The sequence below is a fragment of the Marmota monax genome, unplaced genomic scaffold, assembly GCF_021218885.2.
Source record: "Marmota monax isolate L192 unplaced genomic scaffold, Marmota_monax_Labrador192_F-V1.1 WCK01_AAM20220418_F8-fsc00020, whole genome shotgun sequence".
Taxonomy (NCBI): Eukaryota; Metazoa; Chordata; class Mammalia; order Rodentia; family Sciuridae; genus Marmota; species Marmota monax.
Genome location: NW_026692912.1, coordinates 3363131 through 3375709, shown reverse-complemented (window position 1 = coordinate 3375709; position 12579 = coordinate 3363131).

Sequence of the window (12579 nt, the reverse complement as noted above, 5' to 3'; positions counted from 1 at the left end):
ACCAGTTTATAAAGCAAGGAAAATACCAGAACTTACTCCATACAGTGACTCTGACAATTTGGCCAGCTGATATGTCCATATGCTCTTAGACCAAGTTGCACCAATCACTTTTCTGAGTCTTCTTTGTCATGGGTAAATAAGGTGGGGATGGATGATGACTGACAGGAGGTTCAGGCGCACTTCTGACTTACTGTCTATCTCAGAAGACTGGTTGATGAGTTCAGCTTATCTCTAAACTCACCCTTCCCTGCCCCCTGTCCTTAAGCTGGGACTGGCAGCTCCTTTCTGCTTTGCCCGCTGGCTCGATGACAGGCTTTGTCGATAGGGGGCGCTAGTGGTGACGGACTTGCTCATTCTGACGGCTTCCTAGTCCCTACATGATTCCATCCTGACTTCTTCCCCCTGGTGGGCAGTTCCGCTGTGGCAGCAGCTGACTCAAGGTTACCATTTTCCAACACTGGCAGATCCCGCGCCATCCTGTCCACCCCAGATACAGCACCAGCTAGCTGGTGGATGCCCCATCCTCAGAATCTGGGTCTGGCCCTTCCCTGTTGACCCTCCAAGCTCAGAAATCACCAGCACGGGTAGCGGTGCTCAGAAATCTGAACGGCATCTCCATGGGGGTCCTCCTCCACGCTTCCAAATTTTGATATTTCCAAATGTGTTATTTTGTTCCTTAGACCTTGGTGTCCCACAGTGTCCTCTTCTGACACTTTGAATTATTTAGTTAGCAATTTAGACCTCTTTAACCATTCTCTATGTTAAATTATGTCTGTTCAAGCAACTGGCATGGTTTCTGTCTCCTTCCTGGATCCCTGACTGATAATTCAAGAAATCTCCGACTTGTTCAAGGAACAGAGCACCTGATATTGTGGTATTTGGAGCAAAATAAAGACTAGTCCTCTGTCAAACTAAGAGACCACCTAGAAAGTATGATCAAGTCTTTTCTTTCTTTTTTTCCTCTTTCCATCCTGAGTTACAGAAAAAGGTTTCCATTTTCCCCATAAGATATTTCCTTTGAGATTTTTACTTAAAATCCATTGATGAGCATACAGCCATGGATCAAAAGGATTAGCATCTCCATTTGGAGTAAGCTTTGCTAAGTACCAATAACTCATTTATATTCTTGGAAGAAAAACTGAAAATTGAGAAACTTCCCTCTACTAACATTTCATCTTCCATTACATAGTTGCTAGAATTTTATTTTAGCACTGTATCACTTTGATTCAGCTCAAAGGCCATCAGACATACCTTGGTAGCAAGGTTAAGACCCTTTACCTCTCCTATGTGCCTGTTTAATGGGTCCTATTCCCCGTCCCTGCCCCCAGTGTGAGTGCGAGGCACACTCTGTCTTCCATTCATGAACTTTAAATTTAAAGGAGTCTGCTGGGTTTGAAGTGTCTTTAAAAACAAGAAAGCTACTTGGAGAGAGGCAACAGTGTTCAGAGACCAATGTGGAACTGAATTCAAACCTTGTTGTCCAGCTCAGTCTTTTTAATTGTGGCAAATTGTGACTTCCTGTTTTTTTCCGGGGTAGGGACAAGGCTTATGAAAAGGCCCCATAAGGATACTTGGACATCAAATGACTCTTACAAAAGAGCATTTTGATGATTTAAGTATAAATAAATTAGAAACATACTACAGTATTTGATGTCTTTTAAAGTCCCAATAAGGTCTCAAATGGACAGGCAGAACTAGAGAGAATGAGAAATTAAGTACAAGGAACATCTGAACTCGTCTTGGACCATTTGATTACTCTCAAAATAACACACTGATCTGCATAGTCTTAATTGATAATGGAAGTGTTTCCAGTTAACCCCAATCTTCAAATATGTAAGCAGCAATTAAAATTGGAATCTGTTTCAGCAAATGAATGGAATTTTTTAATAAGTGGCCTTATGCTAATTTAATAAATTTTAAGTACTAGGTGATCTCAAAGGAAATTAAAGCATTTTTTTTTCTGTAACTCAGTATAGAAAGAAAAAAAGACCTGATGATACTTGCTAGGTCCTAAAAGTTTTGGGGACCAGAAACATTGTTTTCAGTTGATCAGCATCTAAATTAAATCATGAAGAACATCTCCTGTTACATTTGTTCGTTTTGACGTCAATACTTCACATCTTATTAACACTTCCTCAGTGATTTCATAAGGATCAATAAAAGCAAGTGTCCGATTCTTTTCATCTTCAGAAATCCTGTCGATTGAACTTGGCACTGAACTCAAGGTAGAAAATGAAGCAGAGCTGGGTTTTCACAGTGGCTGAAAGAGGGTTCTGACCTTGGGCCAGGACTTCCCCTTGCTGGACCTTAGTGTCCTAAGCTGTAAAATGACAGCCCGGGAGTCACTGATCTTTAAGACTTTCCTGCTCCCAATCCAGGGAGTCAGATGTTTCACACCAAGAATAGAACACTCTTTATTTCCTAATTTTCTTTCCCTCTCATACATGAACCTAATTAATGTGATCAAAGGTTTGCTTACCAGATTAAAAGGATTAATAGTTTTGCTTCACATTTTTTATCTTTGAATGATTCTTTACATTTGCTCTGTTTTGTAACTGTATTACAACCCCCTTACATTTCAATAATTAGCCTGGTAATTTTATACTCTGATTTCTTCTTAAGTTCTCATCCTTCCTTTGAAAAAAGAAAAAAAATTTCTGAGAATTTACAAATCTGAGAAGAACTTTCTCTTACATTCACAAATGAATGAAAATCTTCACTTGGTTATAAAAATTTTCAGTCTCTAAATTTTTGCTCTCCGAGAATTCTGTGAACATCATTGTTTTTCTATAATTTAATGATAAGTAGAAGTCTGAGATAGCTACTCATTGATCCAATTATTTTGGTTGTTGGTCAGTTTATTCTATCTGAATTCTTGGTTGATTACTTTCTTTATGATTAAAATTTAATCAGCTGTAAGAGAGTATATCTGGAAGTAATTGCCTTAATTTTACTTTTGCCTTATGTGGGTATGGAAACTGGCTTGCCTTCTATTTGAATTAGTGGTGTGTGTGTGTGTGTATGTGTGTGTGTGTGTGTGTGTGTGTGTGTATGTTAAGAACATGAAAGTTTTATTGTCCCGGCAAATTTCAATACAGAATTATCAATTATAGTCCATATGTTCTACTTTCAACCAGCAGAATTTATTAACACCACATAACTGAAACTTTGTACCGTTTAACCTACATCTTCCCATTCCACATCCCCTAACCCCTGTTCCTGCTAACTCCCCTTCTATCCTCTGCTTCTGTGGTTTGAGTTTTTGACATTTCACAAATCAGTGAGAACACGCCATATTTTTTCTTGGCTTATTTCACTTAACACGATGTCCTACAACATTCATGCTGTCGCAAATGTCAGTGTTTCCTTATTTTTAATGTTAGAATAATATTCCATTTTACTTATAGACACAGCATCTTTACTCATTCTTCCCTAGACATCTTTGTTGTTGTTGTTGTTTGTAATTTTATGGTTCTGAGGTTTCTCTCCACAAGACTGTCTCTGTGTGCTTGTGTGGAAGCTGTTCCCTCATTTTCCGTTCCTTGCATGTACATTTTTTTTAAACTTCTGTCATCTTACTGTTCAGCTCATCTTTTTCTTTATCTCTCTTTTCTCTTTTCATCTCCTCTTCTTCTCTCCTTATGATCTTACCCTCCACCACCTCCTCCCTGTTTCAGAGAAGTCATGTCTTTCTTCTTCATTCTCTAAATATGCCAAATAGCTTTCTAAAAATGTTCTCCTGGTTCCTGTCATGAACTGTTTTTTAAAAGTACCTTATTCCCTGGGTTACTAGGATAATATTCTTTTGGGGTTATTCTGTGGAATTTTCTGGCAACTCTAGGCTGACTTGACCCTTTACTTCTCCTCATAAGGAAATCTCTACCAGGATTTGGCTGTCGGATAGCATGATTCGGTAGGACTGAGGCAGAGTGTTCTTGCTGACCTCTGGCCCTTTGAATCTTGGCACCAGTGGAAGCCATGAGCTTCTAGAGTCCAGCATGCATTGCTCTCTGTCTCCTCCCCTCCTGTCTTCAGGTGGGTGTACCTCCCAGCATGCACCGTGCCACTCCCACACTCTACCCCTTTGTCCTGACAGGAGGTTGCTTATACATTTAGTATTTTGGTTACATTCCATGTTGCAGAGTCAGGCCTTCAAGTTTTTTGATTGTTCCTGTCAGGGTTAATTTTCAGTGTTCTTGGAGGTTTTTCCCTCCTTTTCTCTGACTTCATGCACATTTTAGTGGCTGCAGCTCTAGCTGGGACTGCTAGCCAGATGTTACTGTAAGGCATAAATAAAGAGTCTGTACAATTAAAACTCTCAATACATATTGCTAAACAACATTCCGAAAACTTTGTACTGATCTACACCTCAGTTAGCCGGAAGTAGTTTTTGGAGGGTTACTTTGAACCTACTGTACTGATATTTCACACAAATGAGTCTTTCAGCTGAACATTTTTATTATCACCTGCCCTTGCCATTGTCAGACACATTTGATAGTTCTGTCTTTAAAAGCATCTGACAAACTTGTGTATTGTTGTTTTGTCTTTCTTAAATAGAACATTGATGTGGTTTCTGTTGCAAAGGCTGAATCTTTTATCAGGAGTTCAAGACTCGGTTTTCTCAGTTATCTGCCACGTGATCAGGACAAAGTACACAAGTTCTTTGGGGTCTCCTCCACAAAGTGATTGTGTCTATCACTACAGGCACAGTGGAGAAGGCAGCTGAACTGAGGGCTGGGGAAGCGCTTCATAAATGCAAATTCCACTGGGTTGTTGGCAGAGTGGTTGAATGGGTGGATTCTGCAGTCTGATAGGTGTCATTTTAGCTACTAGGTGCCACATGGCTTCAGGGTTTCGGGCAAGATTTCTAACCTCCCTGAGAATGGTCTCCTCATCTACAGAATGGTGATTAAAAGCACACACATATATCTTGGAATTGCTGTGAAGATTAAAAAGAGAAAATGAATACCAAGATCTTGGCAGACTAAATGGTACAAAATAAATAAGTGCTTAATGGATGTTAGACATTATTGTTCTCATTAAATTCTACAGTAAGGCACAATCCATGCCACCCATATGCTTAGGTACCTGCAGGGGCAAAACTCTACATGAAATGATGCAAAGCAATATAAGAGATCCATTTTTTCCTCTCTCCTAGACTAGGACTCCAAGGCCATTGTGGAACATTGCTTTTGTTCTTTTTTTTTTCTTTTCTGTTGTTTTGCTTTGGGTTGTTTAGTAAAAAGCCAGCTGACGGTTTGCAATAGTTTTGCAAAAGAATTTTCTTTGTTTTCTTCATCTCACTCTCACAAAGAGAAAAACAAAAAACTTACAAAGAAAACCCCAAACTTCCCACCCCTTTCTTTTCTACCCCCAAGATTCCAAAAAATTCTATTAAAAAAAATATCCCACAAAAATATTGTTCTATGCTCCTATTTTGGGTTGATCCTTATTTTATATTTTAATTTGTTTTTTTTAGATATACATGACAGTAGAGTGTATTTTTGGCATATTATACATATGCAGAGTATAACTTATTCTTATTACTATCCCTTTCTTGTACACAATGTAGAGTTTCACAGGTCATATATTTATATGTGAGCATGGGAAGGTTCTATCCAATTTATTCTACTGTCTTTCCTATTCCCATACTCCCTCCTTTTCCTTCATTCCCCCTTGCTAATCCAATGAACTTCTTTTGTCCCCCCACCCTATTGTGTCTTAGTATTCACATATCAGAGAGAACATTTGACCTTTGGTGTTTGGGGATTGGCTTATTTCACTTGGTATGATAGTCTCCAGTTCCATCCATTTTCCAGCAAATGCCATAATTTCATTCCTTTTTATGGCTGAGTAATATTCCATTGTGTATGTATACCACATTTTCTTTATCCATTCATCCATTGAAGGATACCTAAGTTGGTTCCATAGCTTGGCTATTGTGAATTGAGCTGCTATAAACATTGATGTGGTTGTGTCACTGTAGTTTGCTGATTTTAAGTCCTTTGGGTGTAAACCGAGGAGTGGGTTAGCTGGACCAAGTGGTGGTTCCATTCCAAGTTTTCTGAGGAATCTGCATACTGCTTGCCATGATGGATGCACCAATTTGCAGTTAAGCCAGCAATGTATGAGTGTACCTTTTCCCCCACATCCTCACCAGCATTTATCATTACTCCTTTTTAAAAACTTTTTGTCACATAGAATTCACAGCATGTTCATTATTCGCTCACTGTCTTTACCTTTATCTACTTCTCAGGTCCTTGGTTTTCTGGCCTGTTACATGGATGTGATATACAGGATATGGGGATGGTGTTTAAATAAAATGTAACAGGAGATATGTCTTAGCAAAGTCCCTGACATGGAGGGGACTCACCTGGTGTGCTGTGTGGCATCTGTGGGGACGTGGAGGGAGTGCAGGCTCTCGGGGAGCTTCGGGTTCTCCAGCAGAAGCCAGGGACCTGCTGGGGTCTTGCTTTGCAGCCCTGCTGTTCCCTTGCCCAGTGCAGTTCCCTTCATTTCCTATAGGTGTAGCCTTCTGGAAGTCCTCAGTCATCTTGCCTGAAAATCTCTGTCTCTTAGTAGCCTTCCCTGGGAGGGAATTACAACCTGTGACATGGCACCCTCCCACTCTGCCTAGAGAGACTTTCTGTTGACTCCAGGGTGAAGTGCAAATTCATTAGCTGGTCTTGCAAAGCTGTTCCCAGTCTAACACAAACCTGCTTCTGTTATGTGCCTGTATGAACATACCACAAGGAAAACCACTCTTCTGTGTGATTATTATGCACCCAAAAACAATGCAACAGTAAGCGTGGAATCACAGGAAATTCATGTTTTAAAAATGTGATGTCGGGAATGGCTATTCCATAGGATTGAATATTTTTCTTCACACAAAAATAAAATCACTTGAAATCGTTTGGATGGAAATACTTCCAAAGTATAGGTCACATCTTCCTTCCTCAGTATTTAATTTTGTTAGAAATTGAGCTTTTTGATGACTCCATGTCATAGTTTCTTGTTTATTTTTAGGAATTGATAGTTTACATTTTGAATATAAATTAGAGGCAACAGTATGACTGTAAGATAAAAACCACAACTTGCATTCTTAAGCATAATCACATTTTTTTTTTTTTTTGCTTAGGAAAAATAACAGCAGAGTACAGCAGGTATAGGCTTGTGTGAAATGACCATTGTTCTACCCCAAAGAATTGTAAATAAAAAGAAACAGCACTTTTCTCTGAAGTTCTTTTATATTCTTGATAAAAACATACTTGATTCATCAGAAAACAAAACCAAACAAGACAGTTCTGGTCCCACTTCCTTATGGATCTCCATCTTCTTTCTTTCTGCAGATTCCAAGGTTCTATGACCAGCATCCCCCCTTGGGAATCCCCCGCCCTTGTCCTCCAGCCACAGGTCACTTCTCTCCAGGTCTTTTGCTATCTCATTGCTTTATTCTATACTTTTCTTCTGCTGCTGCCAGTTTGTCTTTTATCTAGCAGACATATTCCTAACTGAAACACTCCTTTTGAAGATCAGCTTCTTCCCTTGTTCTCCTAGAAAACCTTGTGCTTGCTTTTTGGCCACCATGCTTTAGGTCATATGGTGAAGGCAGGGCTGTGACCCAAACCTACCAGCGATCCACCTGCCCTTCCCCACGAGACCCATCTGCAGCCTGTGCAACTGATTCCTAGCTTGTCCACCCTCATTCCCTCGCACTCAAGTAGCTGTCCTGCTGTCTCTGATCATGAACTCGTCCTAGGCTTCTGGTCTTCCTTTCCATTTCTGTTGGACCTTGAGGGTTCCTTTACCTTAGATTTGGTGTCTGATCCTCAGTCATTGGCAGCAGCTGATTCACTCCTTTGAGACAATATCTGTGACTGCTCTTGCCCATTTTCTGCCATCCTGTTCTCTGTATTTGACAGCTGGAATAAATTCCATTCCTATTCTGGTTTTCAAACTAGGTGCATGTCATGATTTCCATGTGACTGTGGAGTCCTTGAGGGGAAGGGCTCTGTAACTTCATTTCCCAGCTTAGGGTCTTCACTGTGGAGGTGACTTATTCATGGGGTGGATGATCATCAGACTGTGGGGACTCTTCATCAGTTGTGCTAAAATGAGACCCTACACAGACATTGATGGCACTCACATAATGAATTGTTTGGAATCTGATATTCCAAGAGGTGACCCAGTGCTAGGCTTCATTACTAGAATTCATAGTTTGCTTGGGGCAATTGGTAATAAATGATTGTCAAGGAGAATCACTCATATACGGGGACAAGTGCTGTGACAATGTCAGGACAAAATCTAGGATTACATACCCAGTATGCCTATCATCTCGTGAGGTTAGTTGAGAAATGCCTATAAAACAGATTAGAAAGCAATATGGGTTAAGAAGAAGCTGCTGGTCCTAGAACCTTGGAATCTGCAGAAAGAAAGAAGATGGAGATCCATAAGGAAGTGGGACCAGAACTGAATTTTACTTCATTGACCGTCTCACCACACAATGTTCTCCAAGGCACAAGCTGGACCTTTCTTATTGTTACTCGTATGGCCCTTCCATGCACATCACCAGCTAATCCTATACCAGAGCCTGGCACATAGTAGGGCTTTCATAAATTTTGGATGCAGGAAGGAAGGGCAGGTTTGTGGCATAGGAGATGGGCTGGGAAGAGGATGAATTATCTTTCTTGGCTTCGCTTCAGTTTGCCTTTTGGATTGCACAAAGAAATTGTCTTTGGTTACTTCATCTGAGTGTGAAGTTACTGAAATTATGGAATAGGGTGATACATAGAATCATCGAAAGGCTAGTGAGTCAAACTCAGAGGATGAACAGGAACCCTGGAAGACTGGCAGTGGGGAATAATCTCTTGAGGTTCTGCTACTGGAACCACTGGCCCTGGACACCACTGGTCTATGCCTCTGGATTATTCAACTCTTACTGCCTTGGGAATAATCCTCCAGATGACTCCAGATGTTTGTATCACTCCCGAAGGGTCAGTGTTCCAGACAGGTACAGGTCAGGCCTCAGTCACATGCTGATGTCCTAGCACATGGGACGGCAGATAGGAAGAGCTACTGATTCCATACTGGGAGGAGTTCCTGACTCTCCTGGAGAGTCACCTGATGGTGACCCCCACCCTTGCTGGCTTGCCAAAGAGGACAGTTCTGCAGGGATGATGAGATATGAGCTGAGGTCTTTGGACAACAGGTGTCAGTTTTGTAATCCACCAGTGGGCAATGGGTTGCCCTCAACAAGAAAGGCTTACAAGTGGATGATTACTCTCTCGCATATTTAAAAAGAATGATCCATGAAACTTGTCTAGATCGTTTTCAGATATGAAAACTAAATGCAGATTTCTCCCTTTGTACTGTGTATCAGACAACTGCAGACATACCTGTAAGAGAAGGTTCGCCCAGAGGAGAAACACACGTGAGGATCAAGCAGAACAGCCAACACTGCATGGGCAAGACAGTCAACCTTGATCTCTGTGATCTTCCTACACCTTTCAAATCAATCAAGGAGTAGTCAGATTTAGGTGGCAACAGACATGGGCCGCTAGTGACATCAGGTGAACATTGTATCAAGGCATAATGTACCTTTTGTCTGGGATTGAATTTTTTTTCATGTTAATGTTTAAACATGTTTTCTTCAGGATGCAGACTTCGTTTGGCAGTTTTTTTGTGTCTCTGATGAAATATTTTCCAAGATCAAGAAATGGATGATGTTTCTGGGAACTTGATCTAATGATTCATTAATGGATATATCACCAATTTTAAATTTTTAAAATGATATTACGAATCTTCAGAAGCAAGGACTGCATTTTTATTCATTTCTCAGGCTGGTTTACACAGTCAGATGGCACATTGGGTGGTTCATATTTGTATGGAGTCCTTCTACTTGCATCTTATGGCAATCTATTGGTTTCTCATGATGAAGTTCTTAGGCAGATGAAGAAGTGCTAAGACCTATAGAAGTTAGATGATCTGTTAAGGTCACATAGTTGATAAGGGGCAGGTTGAGGTTGAAACTCTAGCTCTATTAGCTTTAATCCCATATCTTTCAAATTAATACTACTAAAAAATCTTAATGAATGATATTGTCAAAAATAATGTCCCTCCTAAGTTACTTATTTAAAAGGACTTGCTGATATATTTTAAACAGAAGATTTTTTTCTTCAATGCTTTTGAAAGCTATGAAACGATCAGACTGATGATGTGTTTTGAAAAACAGTGACTTGATAACTCTATTCTCCTTTGATGAGTAATAAAATTGATCAAGTCAAGGAAATTTTATACTTGATTTTGGGAATGTAGCAAGAAAGCACCTGTTCTTATCCTGATGACTTTGGAAGAAGTAGAAGCATGTTGGCAATTGTGACATGAAGGATATGAAGCCAGTTTAGGAGGCCCCTAAACCATAAGCTGTACCTGCATTAATATACCCAATTGTGCATGTTAAAGACGCTTTAATGGCATGTTAAAGACACTTTGTTCTTCTAGTTCACTTGAGAAACAATGAATAATCTCATTAGATTATTCTGTTGCCTTTGAGAAAACAAAAATCATTAATGCCTGGGTGAATATAAATTTTAGCCACTATAAACAGAGTCAGCCACTTTGGTTTTTTTGACTAACTCAGACTAACATAAAACTAACATAAAACTGTAGGAAACATGTTTAAGCACTGTATTTTGACCATGATTTATGTTATCTGTTGTAGAAACTTCTAAATGAATTCCTTAAAAATAGATATTCAGAAAACATACAACACACGACCTACCTGCCAGCCACCTGTCATCGTCAGCATTTATAAATTAACTGGAATAGTTTTTGCATCATCAGTGGATGCTCGTGTCTTCACATAATCTTGTGATTTTGTGAAAGCTACCCTCCATTGAATATTAGCCCAGATTATGAAAACATAAAACTAAACTTCAAAGAAACACCTGTAAACATTTTATGTATTGGAAGTCCCTACTTTAAGTACAGAAAGGCTTGAGATGTAATCCTTCTCAAAATATGAATGTCAAACTCCATATCTTTAACCACTTATTTTTATTTCTTAATAACTTCTAAATATGTAGGCAGCTTTCCACAGATAGATAGGTGATAATTAGTATCCTAATCCCCTATTGGTAGAACCCTCTGCTATTGTTCATGAGCCTCTTCTGTCTTTCTAGGACCTGGCCTTCGTTTAAAACTTCATCTTTATCCTCCAAAAAAGCAAATCAAAACCCCGTGTCTGAGTGAGATGCAAGTACTCATGGGAGTGGTCTAGGTTCGGTTGTATGGCTCCAGTTCTCAGTTGACTTCCTGCCTGTGTTCTCCCAGTGATTCAGGAGGTTGCGTCACATGTCATTTTCCAATTGTTTTAGGATGGACCATTCATTCCTGTTGCGACCTTACTGTGTTCACTCTGTGGGTGGTGCTGGCTCAAATTTCAGTTACCAAGATATGTTCATTGTAAATAAATTGCACAAAGTACAGATTTGACTGCTAGAGCTTTCAGTTCACAAATCACCATGTCCATCACAGATGCTCATTATGGTCTGTAATCAATCATGCCACTTCTTTCAATGTCTGTGAGTGACTGGTCACAGGGCTGCTATTTAATTCACGCACAGACAACAAAGCCTACAACTGTGCTGTCTCCTTGTCTCAAGGATAATCATCGGTACGTTGCATAAAAGTGGTCAAGAAAATACAGGAAAACATACAGGTACTCAATAGCATTAGAAATTAAGGAAAAGACTCTTAAATCCAGATGGATGGATTTGAGAAATGATCTGGGGCCTGTTAATGTCTAGACATAAAACAATTCTATCAGCCAGAGAGGAATTATGTTTTTAAGAAAATTTTCATTTACTTTATTAACTCAGACATAAAGATACTTACTCTCAGATTGGAAAATCTCAGTCACTACTGGATCTAGAGGGATTTGACTTTTAGGGCAACCAAGTCTGTGTCCTCATTCCTTCTCCTGCTGGACACAGAGGGAATCATTGTAGCATGACAGCTCTCTCCAATCTATGCCTGAGAAGGAAGTTTTATCAACCAGATTTAGAGAGCATAGAAAAAAGTTCAAGTATACTGTAGTGTAATTTTATCTTTTCATTTCTTTGTTCATTTAAAAATCTTCATAAACATTTAAAAGACAACAAATAGGAATGGATTATAAAAGTAAATATGCTATTCATTTTTGCTAATGTTTATAGGAAAAATGCTATGTAAGTTGAAACTATAGTATAATAAACACCCATTACTCTTTATCTAGATTCAATATTTGTTAATATTGCAGACATTATGACACTTCATTGATAATTCTTTCAGCTGCTGTGTCCTAACAATAGGGGCATCTTTGTCTCCTATACAACCAGAATAATATTATAAATCACAAGAAAATTAACAATGACTTTATAGAATTATCCAATATGCAAGCTAGATTTAACTTTCCCTAATTGGTTAAAAAGCATTTTCTGGAGTTAAAAAAAAAATAATTGGAACCAAGATCCCATCTAGGATCAGCAATATCTTTGATGGTTATTTCTCTTTTGACCCTTTTAATGTGGAATCGTCACA